The sequence below is a fragment of the Medicago sativa genome, chromosome 6 (genome assembly GCF_051527215.1).
Source record: "Medicago sativa cultivar Bolivia chromosome 6, Bolivia_mono, whole genome shotgun sequence".
In the NCBI taxonomy this organism is placed as follows: Eukaryota; Viridiplantae; Streptophyta; class Magnoliopsida; order Fabales; family Fabaceae; genus Medicago; species Medicago sativa.
In genome coordinates this window covers 62,212,120-62,231,135 of record NC_140754.1, presented here as the reverse complement: position 1 = coordinate 62,231,135, position 19,016 = coordinate 62,212,120, and the positions used below count along the sequence as shown (strand labels likewise).

Below are 19,016 nucleotides of genomic sequence, written 5' to 3'. Positions count from 1 at the left end.
AGTAAAGACGGTTCATATAGGATACTATAGTCGTTATGGGTGCCTAACACCTTCCTGTAGCGAAAACAACTCCCGGACCTCGATTCTCAAGGGTTTTGCTTATTTTTTCCCCTCCCAAGAAAAAATAAGATATCAAAGGTTAAAAAGGTTCAAACGTAATCAATGTTTGACACCCGAAAACCAAGATAAAACAGCTGGCGACTCCGCTGGGAGCAATTCGAGAGTTACGCCTAGTCTTTATCTCCACGCTTGCGCTTTGTTTTTACTTGTTTCTTTTACTTGTTTTCCTATGTGAATAAATGTTTAATTTCTTGCTAACGTGTGGGGTGAGAATATCAAAACTCCTACACCCGGGCTGAGTGAACTTAGGATTTAGGAGGGATATAATCGACAATTCATTCCGGGGGTTGCCTCGTGTTTTGGATTATGCGATCAATCCCACATAGCTGAGGCATTTTGGGGGTGATGTTGTCGGCGCGTGTTGTCGCGTTTAGGCACTTTACTTCTAATTGTTCTATGACGCTATGAACCGTAGATAACCAAACCCATCCATGGCCATTTTCTAGGATGTAGTGGGGAGGCTAAACCGAGTGTTGTCTCGAATTTTAGTCGTCACGCGATACTACACTCAAGTTAGACCTTCTTACGGATAATCATGGAGCGAGTGTTTGTCCCATGACACCATGATATACGTCGAAGAGGTTGCAACTTGGGAACCTTTTTAGAACCCGGTTACTATTATCCAAAGCCCTAGTTTCACCGGACACCGTGTCCACCCATGACTCCTTGACTTTGAATTTCAACCCACCATGTTTTCTCCGTATTTGAACATAATCATGCATTCATGCATACATGCATAAACTTTTTTTCCATGCATTTATCAAAGGGCTTAGACGAATTGAATTTATAAACATTGTAGGAATGGGGAAGACTAAGTCCTACAAGTTCAAGGAAGTGGATTTGGCTAGTTTGAGAGATTTGGCACTCAAGATCGAGGATCCGACTGGTTTCCGACACCGTTATGGGGCTTTACTTACTCTTCTCCAGACAAAAGTGGATGAGAAGCTTGTGCACACCCTAGTGCAATTCTATGATCGGGAGTATCCGTGCTTTACTTTTCCCGACTTTCAGTTGGTGCCCACTTTAGAGGCTTATTCTTGCTTGATGGGTCTATCTATTGCTAAGAAGGTACCCTTCGCGAGACTTGAGAATCCTCCTACTCCATTGATTATTGCTAAAGATCTCTATCTCAAGACCACCGATGTCTCTAAGAATCTTGTCACTAAGGCTCACATCCAAGGGTTCACTTTGGAGTATCTACTTGAGAAAGCCAACCTCAAAACCACTTGTCAAGACACTCTTGAAGCCATTCTTGCACTCCTCATCTATGGGCTTATTCTCTTTCCAAATCTTGATGGCTTCGTGGATATGAATGCTATTATGATCTTCCACTCCAAGAATCTGGTTCCTACTTTGCTAGCTGACACATACCATGCTGTTCACGATCGATCCGGCAAGGGTCGTGGATACATTCTTTGTTGTGTGCCTCTCCTCTAGAGGTGGTTTGTTTCGCACCTTCCGAAGTCTTTCCATGATAATCCAGAGAATTGGTCTATTTCACAAAGGATCATGGCTCTCACTCCTAATGACGTGGTTTGGCTCACTCCAGCTTCTAGGGTCAAGGAAATCATCTTCGGTGGTGGGAAGTTTCTTAATGTACCTCTTCTTGGTACCCGGGGTGGAATCAACTATAACCCGGAGCTCGCCTTGCGACAATTTGGTTTCCCGATGAAAGAAAAGCCCATCAATCTTGCTACATCTCCTTACTTCTTCCACTACTCCAATGCACCCACAGGAATAAGAGAGGATTTCATAAAAGCTTGGTCCAAGCTTCGGAAGAAAGAGGTGAAGCATATGGGTGTAAGGTCCGGTGTTGCTCATGAGGCCTATACACAGTGGGTGATAAACCAAGCTGGGAAGATTGGTATGCCTTACCCCGCTATGAGATATGTGTCTGTATCTATTCCCACCATGCCTTTGCCTCTATTACCACCTACTCAGGAGATGTATCAGGAGCATCTAGTTATGGAGAGTCGGGAGAAGCATCAGTGGAAGACTAGATACTATGAGGCTGAGAACTTGATCATGACTTTGGATGGAAAAGATGAACAGAAGACTCATGAAGTGATGACACTGAAGAAAGAGTTGGCTAAAGCTAGGAAAGAAATTGAAGAAAAGGATAGGTTGCTTATGAGGGACTTTAAGAGGGCTAGGGGTGCCCATAACTTCTATGCACGATACTGCAGCTATGAGTCTGAGTCTGAGGATGATACTCCCACTTCCTATGCTTGAGGATTTCTGTTTCCTGTTGTTATTTTCAGTTGTTATTTGATGTTTTACATTTCAAAGTCTATCCCTTGGCTTAGTATTTCAAAGGGAATTATTTTGTAAGACCTTGTGAGGTTTAAACGTTTCAGTTTGTTTAAGTAATGTTTACAAATTTCTAATTTGTCTAAAACCCTTCAATAACATAAAAAGAGTCCTTTTGCATATGCATTAACACATCTCATGCATCATATGCATTCATTGGTCACAGAAGAATTTCTCTCGTGCTCATTGCCTCCTGGTTCTTCTGTCGCAGTCTGAAAAGTGGCTCGTGCTCGTAAGGTTTACCAACCAGACAGAGTTCATCAAACAAGATTGTACAAGCGAAGAAACATGGCTAACTTTGAAGAAGAAAATGCTCAGCTCCGTGCCGAATTAGCTGCTATGAAAGAAGACTTGGCTAAGGCTCATGACGCTATGTCTACCATGATGGCTGCACAAGAACAACCAGCCACATCTGTTCCAGCTTCTACCGAAGTGATTCCATCTATCCCACTGTCTACTGTGATGTCTGATGCTCGGTTTGTTATGCCCAATGGATGCCCTTATGGACTCTCAGCTTTCTATGCTCCTAATACTGCGGTCGGTATTCCTGGTATTGGCAATCAAGGACAGATTCCTGTGACAACTTTTGCTACTACACCTACTTCTATGCCTCAAGTGACTACTGTTGTTACCGACCCTGTTGTACGCACTGTGCAACAGGTAATTGATGTTGATACTCCGCATGGACAAGACCCTATAGTAGAGGCTATGAGACAACAGTTAAGAGAGTTGGCTGGAGAACTCCGTGAGGTCAAGGCTAGCCGTGGGAACGGTGTTTCTGCTAAGGCTCGTGATCTATGCTTGGTATCCCGATTTGAGGTTCCTAAGAAATTCAAAGTGCCAGATTTTGAAAAATACAATGGAACTTCTTGTCCACATAGCCATGTCATTCGGTACGTCCGAAAGATGGCCAACTACGCAGATAATGATGCGCTGATGATGCACTGCTTCTAGGATAGCTTGATGGAAGATGCAGCAGACTGGTACACTGGTTTAAGCAAAGATAATATCCACACTTTTGAGGAACTCGCTGCTGCTTTTGAAAATCATTATGAGTTTAACACCCGGTTGAAGCCGAATAGGGATTCTCTTAAGTCTTTGTCTCAGAAGTCAGACGAAACCTTCCGCGAATATGCTAAGAGGTGGAGAGGGGCAGCTGCCCGTGTTTCTCCTCGGCTTGATGAGGAAGAACTAACCCAGACATTCCTGAAGACTTTGAAAAAGGAATATGTTGAAAGAATGATAGTCTCTGCTCCAAATAATTTCTCCGACATGGTTACTATGGGAACCCGTCTAGAGGAGGCTGTCAGAGAAGGTATCATTGTTCTTGAAAAGGGGGAATCTTCAACTAGTGCACCTAAGAAGTATGGTAATGGCCACCATAAGAAGAAAGAATCCGAAGTGGGGATGGTATCTGGTAACCAGTCAGCTGCTGCTCAGTTACCCCTGCCCTACCAATACATGCAGTACTCCCAACATCCTTTCTTCCCGCCATTCTATCAACAGTATCCTCTGCCACCGGGTCAACCACCAGTGCCCGTTAATGCCATTGCTCAACAAGTACAACAGCAGCCTCCTGCTCGACAGCAACAGCAGCAACAACAGGGCCCTCAGCCCAAGACTTATTTTCCACCAATACCAATGCGGTATGCTGATCTGCTCCCAACTCTACTTGCTAAGGGACATTGTGTCACCAGACCAGGCAAGCCTCCGCCTACACCATTGCCTCCCAGGTTCCGACAGGATCTCACATGTGAATTCCATCAGGGCGCTCAAGGCCACGATGTTGAGGGTTGCTATGCTCTGAAGTATATTGTAAAGGACCTGATGGACAGAGGACGGTTGACTTTTGAAAATAGTGTTCCACATGTTCTTGACAACCCACTTCCAAATCATGTCGCAGTTAACATGATCGAGGCTTTTGAAAGAGTTCCTGTTCCTAGAAAGGTTCCCATGTTGGATGTCCGTGATGTTGCTACTCCCTTGGTACCGCTACATGTCAAACTTTGCCAGGCTTCTTTGTTTCATCACGATCATGCTTCTTGTTCAGAATGTCTTCAAAATCCTATGGGTTGTTGTGTGGTGCAAGATGATATACAGAGCCTAATGGATGATAAGCACTTGATTGCCGGTGATGTTTGCGTGATTGTGCCAGTGTTTCATGATTCTCCGGTTGAAAGTGCATCTCAGACAAGGAATGTTGAACCCTTAGTGATCAGATTACCTGGTCCGGTATCTTACGCCTCTACAAAGGCAATCCCTTACAAGTATGATGCGACCATGATTGAGAATGGAGTGGAAGTGCCTCTGGTATCCCCAGCTACGGTTGATAACGTTGCTGGAGAAGTTACAACTCTGAGAAGCGGAAAAGTCCGTCCACCCTTGTTCCAAAAGAAGGTGGTTACACCTATGGCCACGATAACTCCACCAGTTACTTCTCCTATTGACAAGAATCCCGGCCCATCAGGTCAGTCTATTGAAGAATCTAATCTGGACGAAATTCTGAGGCTTATTAAAAAGAGCGATTATAAGATTGTAGACCAGCTGCTGCAAACTCCGTCAAAGATATTCATCTTGTCTCTGCTTTTGAGCTCAGAAGCTCACAGGAAAGTGTTGATGAAGGTACTGGAACAAGCCTATGTTGATCGTGAAGTCTCCGTGGATCAGTTCAATGGAATAGTAGGTAACATTACTGCTTGCAACAACTTGGGGTTTGGTGATGATGAGCTCCCCGAAGCAGGGAAATACCACAATTTGGCTCTGCATATCTCGGTGTACTGCAAGTCTGACATGATATCCAATGTGCTGGTAGACACTGGATCATCCTTAAACATAATGCCTGAGTCTACGCTAAGACAGTTGAGTCATCATGGGATCTCTCTAAGGGGAAGTAGCTATTTGGTTAAAGCTTTCGATGGATCTCGCAAGGATGTTCTTGGGGAGGTAGACCTGCCAATTACCATTGGTCCCGAGACATTCCAGGTCACTTTCCAGGTCATGGACATCAATGCTTCTTACAGTTGTCTCCTCGGAAGACCGTGGATTCACGATGCTGGGGCAGTAACTTCTACTCTACACCAGAAACTCAAGTTTGTGAGGAATGGTAAATTTGTCACGGTGCATGGTGAAGAAGCGTATCTGGTTAGCCAAGTGTCATCTTTCTCTTGTGTTGAAGCAGGGTCCACTGAAGGGACGTCATTTCAAGGCTTGACTGTTGAAGGTGCAGGACCCCCGAGAGCTAGTGCTAGTATGGCTTCACTGAAAGACGCCCAGAAAGCCGTTCAAGAAGGGCAGGCTGCTGGCTGGGGCAAGGTGATACAGATTTTGGAAAACAAGCGTAAAGAGGGCCTTGGATTCTCCTCGACCTCAGGCGTTTCCACAGAAACTTTCTACAGTGCTGGGTTTATCAATGCTATTGCTGAAGATGCTGCTGAAAGTAGTTATGTGCCTACATTTGTTGTACCAGGAGGCACTGTGAGAAATTGGGAGGCCATTGATGTTCCTTTAGTCATGCATGCTTCCATGTAATGTGTCTTGTTGCTCATGTTTTTTTCTTTGTTTTTCAAAATAACAATCCTTTCGCTCTGCCCAAGGCGAAAGTGATATCCTTGTAAGGGCATGTTTGTTTCGGCATTGCTGTTATCAATAAAAGTTGTCGTCTTTTCCGCGACTCTTTGTTTTTTTACTTTTTAGTGCCTTTTTCTTGGAAATAATGGTAATGCCAGAAAAAACCAAAACATCTGTATTTTCTTATTAATTTCAAAAATCTGCATGAAAAACATTTTTCTAAAATCATCCCAATCATATTATGCAGGTTGAACCACAATAAACCCGTTGAACACAGTGACCCTATGGTTCCTCCAAATTTTGAATTCCCTGTATATGAAGCTGGAGATGAGGAAGATAATGTAGAGATACCGTATGAGATCACTCGACTGCTTGAGCAAGAAAGAATAGCCATTCAGCCTCACCAGGAAGAGATTGAGCTTATCAACCTGGGTACTGAAGAGAACAAGCGAGAAATCAAGATCGGTGCTGCACTTGAGCCAGAAGTGAAAAAGAAGATTACTCAGCTTGTCCATGATTATCCAGATGTCTTTGCATGGTCCTATGAAGATATGCCGGGTCTAGATCCCAAGATTGTGGAACATCGGATACCGACAAGACCTGAATATCCTCCTGTCAAACAGGAATTGAGAAGGTCTCGTCCAGACATGGCTCTTAAGATCAAGGCTGAAGTGCAAAGGCAAATTGATGCGGGTTTCCTCATGACGGCTGAATATCCTGAGTGGATTGCCAACATTGTACCAGTACCAAAGAAAGATGGGAAAGTTCGAATGTGTGTTGATTACAGAGATCTGAATAAAGCCAGTCCGAAAGATAACTTCCCATTGCCTCATATTGATGTGCTTGTTGACAGTACTGCTCAGTCTAAGGTGTTCTCTTTTATGGATGGTTTCTCTGGTTACAACCAGATACGGATGTCACCTGAAGATAGAGAAAAGATGTCCTTCATCACTCCATGGGGGACATTCTGTTATAAAGTGATGCCGTTCGGCTTGATAAATGCTGGTGCTACCTATCAAAGAGGCATGACAACTCTGTTTCATGATATGATTCACAAAGAGATTGAAGTATATGTTGATGATATGATTGTGAAATCAAGTGATGAAGAGCAGCACATTGTGTACTTGAAAAAGATGTTTGAAAGATTGAGAAAGTACAAGCTGCGGTTGAATCCTAACAAGTGCACATTTGGTGTAAGATCTGGAAAGTTGCTAGGCTTCATTGTCAGCCAAAGAGGCATTGAAGTTGATCCTGACAAAGTCTGAGCCATCAGAGAGATGCCGGCCCCTCAAACTGAAAAACAAGTCAGAGGTTTCCTCGGACGTCTGAATTACATTTCAAGATTTATATCTCACATGACTACCACATGTGGACCAATCTTCAAATTGCTCAGAAAGAATCAGCCTGTTGTATGGAATGATGAATGCCAGGAAGCTTTTGATAGCATTAAAGAATACTTGTTGGAACCACCTATCCTTGTCCCGCCAGTGGAAGGAAGGCCTTTGATTATGTATCTGTCAGTGTTAGATGATTCTGTGGGTTGTGTTCTCGGTCAACAGGACGAGACTGGAAAGAAAGAACATGCTATCTACTATCTGAGCAAGAAATTCACTGATTGTGAGACTCGGTATACAATGCCTGAAAAGACTTGTTGTGCTTTAGCTTGGGCTGCCAAACGCCTGCGTCATTATATGGTGAATCACACAACTTGGTTGATATCCCAAATGGATCCGATCAAGTACATCTTTGAGAAGCCTGCTGTTACTGGAAAGATTGCACGTTGGCAAATGTTGTTGTCTGAACATGATATTGTGTACAAAGCTCAGAAAGCAATCAAAGGAAGTATCCTTGCTGAGCATCTTGCTTGTCAACCTCTTGTTGATTACCAGCCAATTAAGTTTGATTTCCCTGATGAAGAGATTATGTATTTGAAAGCAAAGGACTGTGAAGAGCCACTGATCAATGAAGGGCCAGATCCCAATAGCAAATGGGGATTGGTGTTCGATGGTGCTGTCAATACTTATGGTAAAGGAATTGGGGCCATTATTGTAACTCCACAGGGGCACCACATTCCTTTCACTGCTCGAATTACATTATATGAAGCATGCATCTTGGGCATTGAAGAAGCCATTGATATGAGAATTAAGCACCTTGATGTCTATGGAGATTCTGCACTTGTTATTAATCAGATAAAGGGTGAATGGGAGACTCATCATGAGAAGCTGATCCCTTACCGTGATTATGCAAGACGTCTGTTGACATACTTTACCAAGGTTGAGCTGCACCATATCCCTCAGGATGAAAACCAGATGGTTGATGCTCTTGCTACTTTGTCTTCCATGTTTTGTGTGAACCATTGGAATGACGTGCCCGTAATCAAGGTGCAGCGTCTTGATAGACCCGTTCATGTGTTTACTATTGAAAATATGCCAGATCAAGCTGATGAAGATGTGAATAATAGAAAACCTTGGTATTATAATATCAAACAGTTCTTTCAGAATCATGAATATCCACCTGGTGCTTCCAATAGGGATAAAAAGACCTTGAGAAGATGGGCTAGCAGATTCCTTCTGGATGGAGAAATCCTATACAAAAGAAACTATGACATGGTCTTGTTGAGATGTGTTGATAAACAAGAAGCTGAGAAATTGATGCATGATGTACATGACGGTACCTTTGGGACCCATGCTACAGGTCACACTATGTCAAGAAAATTGTTAAGAGTCGGCTATTACTGGATAACTATGGAGCGTGACTGCCACAAACATGCTAAGAGATGCCACAAATGTCAAATTTATGCTGACAAGATTCATGTGCCTCCGCATGCCCTCAATGTTATCTCTTCCCCATGGCCTTTCTCTATGTGGGGCATTGACATGATCGGAAGAATTGAACCAAAGGCTTCCAATGGGCATCGTTTCATTCTAGTGGCAATTGACTATTTCACCAAATGGGTTGAAGCTGCTTCTTATGCCAATGTGACCAAGCAAGTAGTGGTGAAGTTTATCAAGAATAACATCATCTGTCGATATGGTGTTCCCAACAAGATCATCACTGACAATGGCTCTAATCTGAACAGTAACATGATGCAGGCTTTATGTGAAGAATTCAAGATCGAACATCACAACTCTTCTCCTTATAGACCTCAGATGAATGGTGCAGTTGAGGCCGCTAACAAGAATATCAAGAAGATTGTTCAGAAGATGGTCACTACTTACAAAGACTGGCACGAAATGCTACCGTTTGCCTTGCATGGTTACCGTACTACAGTGCGCAGTTCAACCGGGGCAACTCCCTTCTCTTTGGTATATGGTATGGAAGCAGTTCTCCATCTGGAAGTGGAGATTCCATCTCTTCGAGTGATCATGGAAGCAAAATTAACTGAGTTTGAATGGTGTCAAAGTCGGTATGATCAATTGAATCTGATTGAAGAGAAATGTATGGATGCTATGGCTCATGGACAGTTGTATCAAGTGCGGATGAAGAATGCTTTTGACAAGAAGGTCCGACCTCGAGAATTCAAGGAAGGCGAACTTGTATTGAAAAGAAGGATAAGCCAGCAACCCGACCCAAGGGGCAAGTGGACACCTAACTATGAAGGTCCTTATGTTGTCAAGAAGGCTTTCTCTGGTGGTGCTTTGATCCTTGCACACATGGATGGTGTCGAACTTCCGAATCCTGTTAATGCCGATATAGTCAAGAAATACTTTGTCTAAAAAGAAAAGAACAGCATGGTAGGTCGAAAACCCGAAAGGGCGGCCTAGGCAAAAATGCGCTTCTCGGTGGATCGAAAACCCGAGAGGGCGATCCAGGCAAAAGTTAGGGACAAAAAAATGAATATGAAAAAGCTCGCTGAGATTGTACACAACTCAGGCAAGAATGAGTGCCTCGATGAGCCGAAAACCCGAAAGGGCGGTTCATGCAAAAATGAGGTTTGACAATAAAAGACAAGTAACTATATCTGGCAAACCACCATCACCACTTGGGGCATCTGCAACTGTCAATGATCGTCTTCATCAGAAGCTTATGATCGTCTTTCAAAATTTCTATGAAATGTAGCGGTCGTCGTGTTCAATGTATCACCAACCAATAAAATTACCATTTTCCAAGCTTTGTATATCCGTGGAATTATGCCTTTGGTTGATTCTCACTCTTCTACATCAATTTGAGCCTGTGTTTTTGTTTGAAATTCTATTTCTTCTTTCTACTTTCAATGCTATATACAAAATATTTTCTTTCTATTTGATAATGTCAACGTCCGAAACAAACATTTTTGAAAATTGAAAAATCTTTTCTGTCTATTTTGAAAGCAAACCTGAGCAATAGGGTACATTTTAATGAAACATGCATGAATAAATGAGTGTCAATGTCTATTTCAATACATGTTACGAGCAGGTTACTCCCCAGGATGATCTGTGGTCAATGGCAAGAATGAAAAAACAGAATGAAAGTAAAAAAAATGAAATGAAAATGAAAATAAAAGCTCGCTAGGTTGAAAACCCGAAAGGGCGACTTAGGCAAAAATGAGCACCCCGCTGATTGACAACCTATGAAGGCAATTCAGGCAAAAATGGGGCAGTGAAAAGAATTTAGTTCCCGGTGAATCGAAAACCCGAAAGGGCGGTTCAGGCAAAAATGGGATTGAAAATGAAAGAATGAAAGAACGAAAGAATGAAAAGCATTAACCACAGATGCGAACGTCCAACGTTTACCCAGCACTGACACGCCTAACAACGGTGACCTGTATCCAAGAAGCCTCCAAGGTTCCCTCCTCTACAAGTTTTCTTGCCCCCAGCCGTGGTTTTGATACGTCTCTCAACGACGGTCTCTCCAAAGAGGATTTCCATGTGAATATGTTATAGCACGAGCCACTACGTGCCCAATCTTCCAATGTTTCGTCTGTCTCTATGAAATTTCTCTGTCAAACTACGAACCAATCATGCATTTCAAGCATTCACACACGCATAATCATGCATTTTATGTGCTCATACATTTCGTAATCTTGTTATACCATACATACATGTTGCATTTCCAATCTTCACTGTCAAATTTAACTCAATCTCCAATTGCAATGCAATCTCAATTTCAATCCAACTCAATTTTCAAACTGTCAAATTCAATTCAATCTCAACTTTCAATCCAATCTCAATGTCAAGTTAACTCAGTTTCAATTTCCAATTCAACTCAATTTCAATCCTCCAATTCAATGTCTATGTCTATGTCTCTGATTAATCCCAATTTCCAATCTCAAACTTTCAATTCAATGTCTTTGTCAATGTTAATCCACTCTCAAATTTGCTTTTGGGCCAACAAAATGGTCATGTCTATTTTCAAGTCAAGTCAATATCGACTTACTCTCAATTAGTATCTTTCCAAATCAAACTTCCAATTTGTATCTTGTTATTGGTCAAGTGGCTAGTTCGATCCAAAGAACAGCTTGTACCTGCTTATATGCCTATGCTTCCGGTCAAACGGCAAGTTCGATCCGAAGAACAGTTTGTACCCTGCTTATGTTCTGTTATCGGACAAACGACAAGTTCGATCCAAAGAACAGTTTGTACCAATCTACATGTTGTGATATTGATCAAGCCGCAAGTTCGATCCAAAGAACAGCTTGTATCTTCCTATATGTTTGTATCTTCAGTCAAGCGACAAGTTCGATCCAAAAGAACAGCCTGTACCTGTCTTGTATTTCTATTCCCAGTCAAGCGGCAAGTTCGATCCGAAGAACAGCTTGTACCCATCTTCTGTTTGTATTGCATGGTCAAGTGGCGAGTTCAATCCAAAGAGCAGCTTGTACCTATCCTTTGTCCCTTGGTTTGTCTACCATGTCAATGTCTACTTAAATCCCCAGTGATATGACATGCTCTGTAGACTCCAGTTCGTTTGTCTTGCACTCATAATCAAAATGTTGCATGGCATTCATATTTTGATATCTGAAAGTGCATTTTTTTATGTCCAAAAACAGTGCAAATGTTAATATTTAAGTATCTTCGTCCCGTCAAATCAGAGACTCCGTCTCTTGACCCTCCGGACAAAGAAACTTAAATTGGGGCAGCTGTTATACCCTAATTTTGGACCTAAAAATACTAGCTCAATCCTTCTTTTCTTGCATTTTAAGTCATTTGAATTTGCCTTTGATCAATTGCACCTTCCTCTGCATCTTATTTCAATGTTACTTGCAAAATCCATAAAAAAGGGTATTTTAGTCATTTCCTGCATCCTAACTCATTTTAGTCCTCAAAAATTGTTTGAGTCTTTTCAAATGGTTTGAATAAGTCTTTATTTCAATTCCATGTCAAAATCCTTTCCAAAAATTGCATTTAAAGTCATTTTGAGTCAGTTTAGCCCCTAGGGGCATTTTAGTCCTTTCATGTGTTAAAGCTCTGATTAATTTCTAAAAATTGTCCCTGAGTCTTTTCAATGTGCTTGTATAAGTTTTTGCTTAAATTCCTTGTTAAAAGCCATTTTAAAATTGCATCTGAGTCATTTTGAGTCGTTTTAGTCCCTAGGGGGCATTTTGGTCATTTCACACATAATTTCGACAGAGAGAGGTTACTTTAAAGTACCTCATTTAAGTAATTGGTTCCTTTTAGTCCGTTTTGTTATTTTTAATCGTTTCACTTTACGTTTAGTCAAATTTACCAATTTTTAGTCCAATTTTATTTTTAATTTTTCTTAAGGTCCTCAAACTTCTAATAATTGCATCCAAGTCCTTTTGTTTCGAAATTTTTTTAAGTCCTTTTATTAATATTGCAAAACAGTCCATATCTTGTCCAAGTTTATTTTTTAGCCTTTTTTTTTTAAAATTTGCAGGATGGTCCTTTTAAGTTTCCAGAATTGCAGATTGGTCCTTTGATTTTAAGAAATTGCAGATCAGTCCCTTAAAGCAACAAGTCCAGAATTCAGTCCAATTTTAGTCCAAGATCACGTGGCAGCCATACATTGGCTCAGAGGTCCACATGTCAGCCTATAAATAGCCAACTCATCAATGTGCAGCAGGAGAATCAATCACAACGTGCCAAATCACCACAAACACAATCCAACTTTCTCTCTCTCTTTTCCAAAGATCAAATCGTAACCGTTTTTCCCCAATTCTCCAGAAACTCAAGAACACATAAACCCTAACCGTATCAATTGAACAAAAACTCAACAAATTAGTGTTGATTCTCAGAGATTTCTTGAGAAATCATCATCATCGAATCCAAATCTCTGCAATTCAAGCTTGAATTCATCACAAAAGTGACAAACTCAAACGATCACAGAGACGGAGAAGTGAGAAGAAGAGAGATCGAAGCAGAATCAGACCGGTGAAGAAGAAGAAGAGAGTAACTGATTTATTTTCAGTTCAAGGACTCACCAGAAGCCTTCGCAAGGATCTATTCGTTCGAATCTCCAATCAAATTCAGGTAAACACATAAAAACCTTCTCGTTTTCGCTTATAATCATCATCGAAGGTTCGTAGTTGAAAATAAACGGTGAATCGAAGTGAAAACCTTGAAAAGATTTGAAAAAGTTCGAAACGAAACCCTAAAAATGTAAATCCTCAGAGATTCACCGTTTATTTCATGAATCAGAGTTGAAATCCATAATCAGCATAGAAAATAGGTTAAATTAGGGTTTAATTTCAAGAAGATTAGAAAAAAGTTTGAAACCCTAGAAACCGAAAGTTCAAGTTCCGATCTACTTCGTTTCAGCCACAATTTCACAAAAATAGTCTCAGATTCGTAAAGAGGGGAGGAAGACGAATAGTTCTGTGCAATTAGTTTCAAGAAATAGCATTAGATCGTCGGAGAAGATGAAGATTCCGATGAATCTTCATCTTCCTCCGCCGTCCTCCGCCGTCCTCCCCAGTTTACGGCAAGGCTTTGTTTCAGAGAAGATGAGAGAAGAACGAGTGAAGAGAGAGAATGAGAAGTGAAGAATGAATCAGACCGGTCACCAGGCATTTATATAAGCCCTTGAACCGGTCTGGTTCAATTGGTTCGCTTCCCTTTGTTTTATCTTGGTTTTCGGGTGTCAAACATTGATTACGTTTGAACCTTTTTAACTGTTGATATCTCATTTTTCCTTGGGAAGGGAAAAAATAAGCAAACCCCTTGAGAATCGAGGTCCGGGAGTTGTTTTCGCTACGGGAAGGTGTTAGGCACCCATAACTACTATAGTAACCTATAGGAACCGTCTTTACTTTCTACGCGCGCACTTTATTTTTTAATGCTATTTGAAAAGTGATATTTACACCTAAGAGTTTACTAAGTCAAGAATTGGAGGGAGAAGAAAGTGTTTGAATTTTTGTTTTATTTGAATTGAAGGAATATTGTTTCCTTGCCTACGTACCCTTTTAAGGGATCAAATCCACCGTAGTTCTCTTCCAAAAATGTTTTTTTGTTTTTGTTGGTTGATTTTAAGTTTGAAAATTGGAATTTTTGAAGAATGGAGATTGAGAGGCTTCATGGGCATTGAGATTTAAGAAAAAGTGGGGTTTGATTAGTGATTTTTTGGAAAAAAGTCAAGTATGATTAATTTTCATTGAAATTTGATTAAGAAAATAAAAGGAAAAATACAATGGGATTTTGATCCCAAGGTTTATTTAGAAGGTGATTTGAGTGATGTTGTTCATGTTTATTTGAAAAATGATTTTTTCTAAGTGTAAATCCTAAGCATTCATCTAAACATTCAATCCTAAACATACATCTAAACATGCATATCCTAACCATACATCTAAAGTAACCATGTGATGTGTGTGTGCATGTGTCGGTGCTTGTGTCGGTGTACATCATTAGAGTCCATTGTCCTTTACATCATTGGCCTAGATACATTCTATGGTCTTGCAAGAAATTAAAAATTGCATAAAAGGAAATTACAAAGTCCCTAAGTTTTTACATGCTAAATCTTTAGAGCTATAGAGATGAAGTGGGAGGAGGAATGCTTATGAATGAGTGAAATATGAAATGAAATGGTTAGTAGAATAAGGCATAATGGCATGAAAATTATAAGCAAAAGGAACATTAAACAAATTAGCAAGATCTTGTCAAAAAGGTGACTAAACTCTTATCAAGATGTACCTAAAATTGATCACAATAACAAGACAAGTGTATGACCTATGCCCCCCCACTACACCATTTATGGTCTCTAGCAACACTTTTTTGAGCAACATGCCTAAATTGTTGCTTAAAAGTAATATTAGGCGACAATTTATACTCGTCACCAACAATATTTTCACAACAGCATATAATCGACCCTTAAAATCATTTTGGGGACAGTTTTGAAGCGTCCATATGATAATTTTTTGGCAATATCTAATAAATGTCCCCTCAGACACATCTGGCGACAATTTTGAGTTGTTGCATTGTCTTTTGGTGAAAGTTACGTAATTACCCTTACATTATTTTGTAAACGCCAATTTGCCCTTCTCTTTCTTACATCTTTGTCAGTTTTGATTATTATGATTTGTGTTCCACTTGCGTCTTCTCTGTCCTCTGATGTCCAGATCTACAAATGTTCTCTCTTCAATCACCACCAAAAATAAAAAATCCACCACAAATTCATCTTCTTTGTGAGTCACATCCTCAGTTTCGCTGATTCAATCTCGAGTCGTTATCCTCTTGTTCCCTGCTTCCATTCACGTTGAACCCAAATCCCTAATTTGACATTCATCATCCAATCCAAGTAGAAATGAGAACACAATGTAACGAACCCTAATCTCGTGATACAACTTCCAATCGTAGAAAAATGAGATCATGACGATCCCTAATCTGGAATTTTAACTTCCAATCGCAATGGGTTCTTCTCTGAACTACAATTTTCTCTACAAGTAAAGTGACTAACACTTAAACTATAATCTTCATAATTGTTGTTTCTGTTTTCTTGTTCTTATTGATTTTGGGGTTAACCTTCTTTTTTGGGTATTCTTTTAGGATTCTGTAGGATTTGATGAAGAAGAGTATGCTTTACATCAGGATTATCGAGAACTCTATGGGTTCAATCTAATAGATTGTGAAGAAGGGTAATCTATTTTCTCTATCTATCATTTATCTTCATTTATTTATTGGGTTTGATTGCCTAAGGTTGTGTTGCTATGTTTGTATCGATTGCAAATTATTTATTTTCTTGCTTTGGATTTTGAAGAGACTTTTGGACTTCTCCTAATTACGCAAATGTTTGTGGTCGTGTGTTGAATTGGGCCTTGTATTTGGTACTTAATGAAATTGAGAGCTAAAGCACCGTAAAACATTCAATACATTATTTGAATTTGAAAATGCAAAAATTATGCTATAATTCCAAAGAACTATGAATGAGATTTATTGATGTCTATCGTTTTTGGTGCAATAGTTGTGTTATATAATACAATCACTAATTTGATTTATCATTCCTTTCATGCCATGAGTTTGGGTTAATGTTAGATGAAATACAATCACTAATTATAATTCATCTATGAAGCACGGACACCTCCAAGACTAGGCGTGTCGCGGTGTCTGGCACGCGTCGGTATCTGACACTTCTATTACACTCGTATGACACGTGTCGGACAACCAAGACCGGTGTCCTAAAAGGCTAATGTTATTTGTACAACCCAAAGTTGTGGGACAACCGTATATTATACATTTTCATCTACCTTTTCTTTTTTTTTTAATAATATTTGTGTATATCTCGATTTACGTGTCAGACTTAAATTTTCATAAAACATGTACGGTGTGCATACTACAATTATTTTTGGTTGTTAATATATCACACCTCGTCCTAAAAAAATGTTTTTTTCTTTACTTCGACACTCCTAGGGCCAGTGTCCGACACCTACTCAGACAATTATCTGAAACATTTTCTCTCTCTCTCTTGCTTCCACATATCGTAGATACAAGAGTTATATATGTTTTAAGAAATGTTGATCAACTAGGGGGTTATAGACATTAAAGTTGACTATAACATTTTTAGCTGTTTTGATGGTAGATGAATAAATAAAGGTCAAATACTATGATACCTTGTCTTAGAACTTTTTCTAATTAAATAAATTGCTCAAGTTAGATGCTTATGTATGCATTTTGATTTTCATTTAAGACCGTATATAAATAAATTAACATATATGTAGAGGTCTCGACGTGTCGGTGTCGTGTCAGGTGTCCGCGTCGGAGTCCATGTTTCATCGCATTTGATTGCATAATTTTGCCAATTATTTTTAAATGTGCAAAGATTTTATATGCAATTTTACACCGCTAATAAGAGGTATATTTCTCGTTATACATGTTTAGGGGTGGGTCCTTTTTGATACTTTTTGGTGCGGTTCTTTTTTTAAGTTTCTTTAATGTTGATCGCTGTGTTGTTTGGTTTTGTCAGTGGTCATTTGCAGTAGGACAATCATGTGTTGTAGTGTGAGTTTAATTACCAGTTGTTTCGGGTTTTTTAGGAGCTTTTGATTTTATTTTATTGTGACTATCTCATGGTTCTGCTGAGTTGCTAATTATTCTGCAGCAATTTTCTATCAGTCTTGTAACACCATGTTTTAGTTTTTAGTTCTGGTGGAGTTGTTATATGGTGGCTGCCCTTTTTAGTGACAGTAGCAGACTCTCCTTAAGATGGTTTAGAACTTGTAGTTTTTTTTTTTTGTGTGGGAGTCGTGGGGTCGTATGATGTAGTGAGTTTAGCTCTTTTCATGAATCATAATAAATTTAATCAATTTTAAATATGTATGTTTTAGAACTTACAATGACACGGCCTAAAGGCACTATTCTGTAAATGTGGAGAACATAAGAATAAAAAAGTTGAACAAGTCAGAAAACATAGAGTCCATAAATTTTTGAACAAACACAAATGGGAATGTGCAGAGAAGTGAGATGGATTTTAGGAACTACGAAAAGAAACTATTTGTTGTACAAGTTCCATGAGACCATCCATTGGAGCCTCTTCACTCTGTCAATGCACAATTTGAAAATAACTATAGTCTAACACTGCACTGAATTTATGTTGATATTTTTACAATATGAATTTTTTGAATTATGAATGATAAAGAATGCTAATTTGTATGTTAGTAATGATAGATTTGATATTGTGTGTCCTACAAATTTAATTAATATAATAACCTTTTGCCTTTGCCCAAAATTTTGTATAACAGGTTGTGTGTATGAGCTGCAAGGCCGGGCAATAGCCCGTCGAGGCAGGGCTAGACCACTGGGCCTCACAATTTTTGGGGCCCATAATATTTTTTCTTCTTCATATAATGTAGAAAAAATACATTATATACTATCAAAGTTAACTTTTTTCAAATAATTTGCAGCAATCTAGCGGTAAGGTGAAACACGTGTGAAAGGGAGGAAGTTTTTTTGATTGGGATGTACTCGCTAAGGATTATGGTAAGTCACCATTAAATTAAATAAAAAATATATGCCGAAGATTAGATGAAGTGATACATAAGTAAAAGATGGATGAATTGTCATTAATCTCAAAACTACTAAGTTTTAAAAATGACAGTACATATAATATTAAGGGATTTTCTGAAGTTGTGGTATAATATTATATATCTATTGTTGTTGTTTTACACTTGTTCTTTCTTTACCATTTGTCTCCAATATTTGAATCATAAACATTTTTCATGTGTCGTAGGTGTGTGACAAACTTAAACAGTGGTCCTTCCAAGAATGATAGATGGTGCTAGCAATATTATATCTTTGGTCCTTCCAAGAATGATATAGGTAGTGCTAACAATATTATATCTCTGGTTTTATTTAGTTGGAATTGGATCCTTGGTTACTATTCTTCCCATGTATTTGCTCTTGTTTGATAAGTAGTGATGTAATTTTTTATATTTCTTTTGCGTTTTTGCTAATGTTAATGTGGCATGTTAGTCCATTTATCGATGAGTTTAAGGACGTTCCAGTCGAGGGTTTCAGCTCTAGACCTATTCTCTGCTTTGATCACTTTTATTCCCTTAATAGAAACTTGCTTCAAACAACCTTGTTGGAATGTCTAACTTAAGTTTGAAGTAAAAAATTTATTTATAACCTCTTTCTTTAGTATTATCCGACTTG

At 39.4% G+C, this 19,016-nt stretch overlaps 1 long non-coding RNA gene across 1 annotated transcript; it reads left to right on the top strand.

Moving 5' to 3' along the window:
* The first annotated feature begins 15,287 nt into the window (after positions 1-15,287).
* LOC146916153 (uncharacterized) lies at positions 15,288-18,685 on the top strand. The gene is made up of 4 exons (XR_015013740.1): positions 15,288-15,811; positions 15,915-16,003; positions 18,266-18,341; positions 18,592-18,685. It is a non-coding gene; the product is annotated as an uncharacterized LOC146916153 (long non-coding RNA).
* Positions 18,686-19,016: the final 331 nt, after the last annotated feature.